The sequence below is a fragment of the Cherax quadricarinatus genome, chromosome 34, assembly GCF_038502225.1.
Source record: "Cherax quadricarinatus isolate ZL_2023a chromosome 34, ASM3850222v1, whole genome shotgun sequence".
NCBI lineage: Eukaryota > Metazoa > Arthropoda > Malacostraca > Decapoda > Parastacidae > Cherax > Cherax quadricarinatus.
The window spans coordinates 14,143,922-14,149,836 of record NC_091325.1 but is presented as its reverse complement, the minus strand read 5'-3'; the positions used below and the strand labels follow the sequence as shown (position 1 = coordinate 14,149,836).

Below are 5,915 nucleotides of genomic sequence, written 5' to 3'. Positions count from 1 at the left end.
CATGTGGGCGGGGATCCCTTGATGCCCATAAGGTGAGCCAGATATTAACAATGGGGATGTATGACATTTTGTGTATCAAGGGGCTTTTTCGTTCCACCTCTCATAAAATTACTTTCGAGTGGAGCCAAATTATTAAACGTGAAGAACAAAGCCTAATTAATCTTGTATCTCACCTAGTTAAACATTCCCTATCTAATTTTAATCCTCCTCCTGCTCTCTCCAGCTGCGACGGGATATATAAACCAGCATTTTTGTGTTACTATCCCCTATTTCGCGATTCTACACAACACTAAATTACCTAAGAGCTCTACTAAATATTAATACATATACCGGGAGTGAGCACGTGATAGAGGTTAGGTAGGTTCGTTAGGAAACAGGACAAGTGTTTCCTGACGCGGGTCTTAGAGGATAACCCGCCGTTGGAGCTTTTGGTTATCTGACTGGAGCCTTCCGCTGGCTTACCGGTCCATCCCTTTAAAAATTATGGTCACAGTTATAACCATTTAGTGAAACATGATAAAAGACAACTATAAAGCATATTTATTCAACTATCAAAAATCTTTGCGAAGTTCCTAAGCCATTAATGGGGTCATCACATGACCAATATCCTCGGAACGAAACTTTATCCCTGACAAATCAACTAATAACAGAGCTGAACATTAAAATGGTATAAAATACCGACAGGTTGTTAGGTAAGACACATATGCAACAGTTAGGTATCTTTATTATGAAACGTTTCGCCTACACAGTAGGCTTCTTCAGTCAAGTACAGAAAAGTTGATAGAAGCAGAAGATACTTGAAGACGATGTAATCAGTCCATCACCCTGAAAGTTTTGAGGTGGTCAGTCCCTCAGTCTGGAGAAGAGCATTGTTCCATAGTATGAAACAATATGGAGATGAAGTGACAGAATGGAGCTTTTTATAGCGCCATTTTAATGTTCAATCTGTCAGACACTGCAACACAAGGGTATCTTGGTACAGACCTGCAATCAACCTCGACAACTTCCACTAGTGAGAGCGGCTGGATTTGAGAGGGACCTGACCTTTCAACATCTGAGTTCTTACCTCTCCTAGTGGCCTACGTCTCACCTCTTGGCGCTATAAAAAGCTCCATTCTGTCACTTCATCTCCATATTGTTTCATACTATGGAACAATGCTCTTCTCCAGACTGAGGGACTGATCACCTCAAAACTTTAAGGGTGATGGACTGATTACATCGTCTTCAAGTATCTTCTGCTTCTATCAACTTTTCTGTACTTGACTGAAGAAGCCTACTGTGTAGGCGAAACGTTTCATAATAAAGATACCTAACTGTTGCATATGTGTCTTACCTAACAACATAATAACAGAGCTCCATCGAATGACTTAAAACTCGTCCAGACTGAAACTTGATCTGCAATAAGGACTTGTCTTCACGTTGAATTTTTATTTATATCAGTCGAGTCAATGCCGCTTTAGTTCATAACACAGCCACCGACGCCACGGTGTCCCCACAGCCACCGACGCCACGGTGTCCCCACAGCCACCGACACCACGGTGTCCCCACAGCCACCGACGCCACGGTGTCCCCACAGCCACCGACGCCACGGTGTCCCCACAGCCAAGTTGCACTAAACGTCTCAAAAGTACTTTCACAAGCTAACACCAGAGTCGCCATAGCTTCTAGCACTTCAATAAAGGATCTAACCAGGACAAAATCCAAGCACCACGAACCAGTCAATGCAGGAGTTTACACTCTACCCTGTGGAGGCTGTGACAAGATCTACGTAGGTGAAACAGCAAGAAACCTCGACACCCGCCTCAATGAACACATTTACGCATGTAGGAACGATAACTTGAACAACGCCTGTGTACAACACCGAAATTCCACCAATCATCTCATGAAATTCAGAGACGCCCAATTAGTGATCAAAGAAACTAATTTCCGCAGACGCAAGTGCCTCGAATCAGCACTGATCGCTGTTTCGAATACAATTAAACAAAACAACGGTAGCTTCACCATCTCCGAAGTCTTAGCAAGAATCCTCCTGAAAACAGTAAACCCTGCCATTACATAGTCTCTCCTGTTATACTACACAAAACACATTACAGAGTGTGAACACTGAAACAACCTGCCTCTTTACAGTCTATATATTTGTCCAACCTATTTTTATGTTACCCAAGTAATAGCTTTTTTATGCTTTTACTCATGTACGAATTAATTGCTCTACCATACTGTATTATTTTTGTACCTCACTCGTATTGCACCTCACTCTGAGCCTTTATATACCCTCTGTGTCCATGTATTGTTTGTAATGGCTTGATAAAGCTCCTGGAGAGCGAAACGTTGCCACACTAAAATGTCACATTAGTTGCACTTGTGTTCTTTTACTTGACATACTATTATATAAAAAGACCCTTGTTATACTGAGCATTTCGGGCACATTAGGTCTTTGTCCCAGGATGCGACCCACACCAGTCGACTAACACCCAGGTACCCACTTTACTGATGGATTTACATAGACAACCGGTGTAAAGAAACACACCCAATGTTTCTACCAGCGATGGGAATCGAACGCAGACACTCGCCGTGTGAAGCGAGTTTTAGCCACCAGGCCACGGAGCACCGTTTTTCTAAAACATGTCCTAGTGTTTGCTTACATTTCTTTCTACACCAATTTGTTGGTATCTATTACCAAGGTTTGTATCATGAATGTGGCTTACATAGACAAGGGAGCAAACACTAGGACAAACAACCCGCACATAGAAGAGAGGAGCTTACGACGACGTTTCGGTCCGACTTGGACCATTTACAAAGTCGGACCGAACCGTCGTCGTAAGCTCCTCTCTTCTATGTGCGGGTTATTTGTGTATCGTTCCAGTCACGGTGTTGTGCCTTTTTTATTATTCACTAGGACATATTTATTAAAAAACGTTTCGGTCCTCGGATCTTGGTTCTGGGTCCCAGGGGAAACTTTTCTAATAAATATGGCCTAGAGTTTGCTTGCCTTTCTTTTAACCACTTGCAGTAACAGTTGACAAGTTTAACATCACTGTTCCTGTAAGATTCATTTTGACCACAAGGACAATTTCAGGACACTCAATATGGAACACATTATAAGGTTTAGCCAGGAAATCCACCGGAGCACCACTAAGACGCAGGGAAACCACTGAGCTCCACCCAGAAGCAAGAAAGCCACCGAACTCCACCAAGACGAAGGAAATCCAGAAAAATCACCAGAGCCCCACCAAGACTCAGGGAAGTCAGGAAAGCCACTGGAACACCACTAAGACGCAAGAAAGCGACCAAGACGTCGGGAAGCCAGGAAAGCCACCAAGACGTCGGGAAGCCAGGAAAGCCACCAAGACGCACGGAAGCCAGGAAAGCCACCAAGACGCACGGAAGCCAGGAAAGCCACCAAGACGCACGGAAGCCAGGAAAGCCACCAAGACGCACGGAAGCCAGGAAAGCCACCAAGACGCACGGAAGCCAGGAAAGCCACCAAGACGCACGGAAGCCAGGAAAGCCACCAAGACGCACGGAAGCCAGGAAAGCCACCAAGACGCACGGAAGCCAGGAAAGCCACCAAGACGCACAGAAGCCACCGGAGCACCACCAAGACGCACGGAAGCCACCGGAGCACCACCAAGACGCACGGAAGCCACCGGAGCACCACCAAGACGCACGGAAGCCACCGGAGCACCACCAAGACGCATTACAAACTGCTGATGGAAGCGGCACAACTTTTGCGATGTAACTTTTAGTTTGAAGATTTAATTATGGGGCGGCGAGGATCATATGTCATGGTAACGTCGCAACTTTGTGGGACGAGTGTGAAAAATGTAATTATAGACAAGAAAATGTAAAGATTTCTTGAATAGAAGAAGAAACCTTATAAATATTAACTTTACGAGTGTGTGAGAAAGATATATATCTCGAGATTTTGAGAGATTGAGAGAGATTTTCAGAGAGATTTTTAGAGGTCGAGAGAGATTTTCAGAGATCGAGAGAGATTTTCAGACAGATTTTCAGATTGAGAGAGATTTTCAGAGACTGAGAAAGTTTTTCAGATACTGGGAGAGATTTTCAGAGATTGAGGGAGATTTTGAGATAGTCGAAAGATAAGATTGCTGTTATTTACCAAGTATCACGAAGTTCGGTATATAAGATACAGGACGAACATAGGAAGACTTGGCTATGGTAAAATTTCTCCTGACGTGGCTGGCAATGACCTACCCACTTGACCTCGTAGTCAATGACGGACGCCTCGCCATTGTTAACCCGTCCAAAGTTGAAAAATATGTTTAATATGCGAGTTTGAAATAAAAGATGTTATCAAGATTATTGGAAATTACAACAGACGAGTCAGTGTTTTCGTTCTTATTCACAATTTGATGTAGTTAAGTCTCATTCAAAGGCACTACTAGGTTACCCTAACAATGTATGCTTTGATACTAGGTTACCCTAACAATGTATGCTTTGATGATTTATCTTAACCATGTAATTCCATTTTGTACACATACGTGAATGATCCATGCAATTAAAAAAAAGGTACAAATGTGCATTACAAATTTAATTAAAATTATGCAAATGTAATTTTACTCCTGAAATTGAAGGAAATTCGAGAACTACAATTTTGGGATTTACCAAGTATTAACTTATAAGGGATCATATTCCAGAGTAACGTAAATTATTATTTAACGGACATGGAGTAAGAATAAAAGTATATAGTTTAAAGAGCTTACAATAAACCCGCCTGTAACTAACCAGTTTGCTTACAAATACATTTACAAAACTCACGTATGTGAACATGTTATATGCACCTGATGCATGTATCTGCTACGAAATGCATCTGCTATATGCATTTGGTATATTCACTTACCTTCATTAAAACAGCGGATCCGTAGTTCAGAATACACGGGGAAGCACTTGTCTAATACTCAGGTAGCTTCAATGTTGTTTCCAAAGACTCATGCTATCTGCCTTTTCCATATAATTTTCACTGTATTTGTAAATACAGCAACCACTGTGTACAGATCTTCCCTTGCAACACCTCACTCCACTGTGTGTGTGTGTACACTGTGTCAGCCATACACTCACTCCACTGCCTTGTTGGATGGTTTGTTGGGTTTGAAGCCTGTCGAGAACACGACGGTCATTAAGGCTGCATTTCACATGTACACCAAAACTAATCTCTCAGTGTTTATACTCTGAGAGATATTCACATCTTACTTATGTATTTATGTGAAGAGATTAACCCATAGCAGTATTCAAGTTGTTCAATTAAAGCCTCATTCTAAAAATTTCAAGAGGTTCCACAGCTTTCAAAGTTGTTGTAGACGTTTCAAAGGTTTATCAATGCAGTTTATGGCATGTATTGAGAAGACATTTCGTCCACCAGGCATTTTATTAATTTCTGGTAGACGAAACACCCTAATTAATGCTACAATGGTATACTGTATCTTATTCACATACGTGTGAATGGTTACAGTTACGTGAGAAAAAACTCGCACTTAGGAGACGAACGTTACGATGACGTTTCGGTCCGTCCTGGACCATTGCCAGAACACGTTGGTCCAGGAGGGACAGAAACGTCGTCCTAACGCTCCTTTCTGAAGTATGGACTTTGGTGAATTATTCCAACCACGGTACTATGACGTTATTCTTTATTGTAATAAAGTTGGTAGAATTACCGACAATATGTAAAGTAAAAGGACACAAGTGCAACTAATGTGACATTTTATTGTGGCAACGTTTCGCTCTCCAGGAGCTTTATCAAACCATTACAAACAATACATGGACACAGTGGGTATAAAAAGGCTCAGAGTGAGGTGCAATACTAGTGAGGTACCATTTCGATGTTCACTAGTGGTAGTAGTAGTAGTAGTGACAAAAGTAATACAATATGGTAGAGCAATTAATTCGTACATGAG

At 42.0% G+C, this 5,915-nt stretch overlaps 1 long non-coding RNA gene across 1 annotated transcript in view; it reads right to left on the bottom strand.

Annotated features, from left to right (window-relative positions):
• The window catches only part of LOC138853590 (uncharacterized), a 210,106-nt gene extending 205,020 nt beyond the window's left edge, over window positions 1-5,086 (bottom strand). Inside the window, exon 1 of the long non-coding RNA XR_011392765.1 lies at window positions 4,865-5,086. This is a non-coding gene — a long non-coding RNA (uncharacterized lncRNA). The remainder of the gene's footprint in view (window positions 1-4,864) is intronic.
• Window positions 5,087-5,915: the final 829 nt, after the last annotated feature.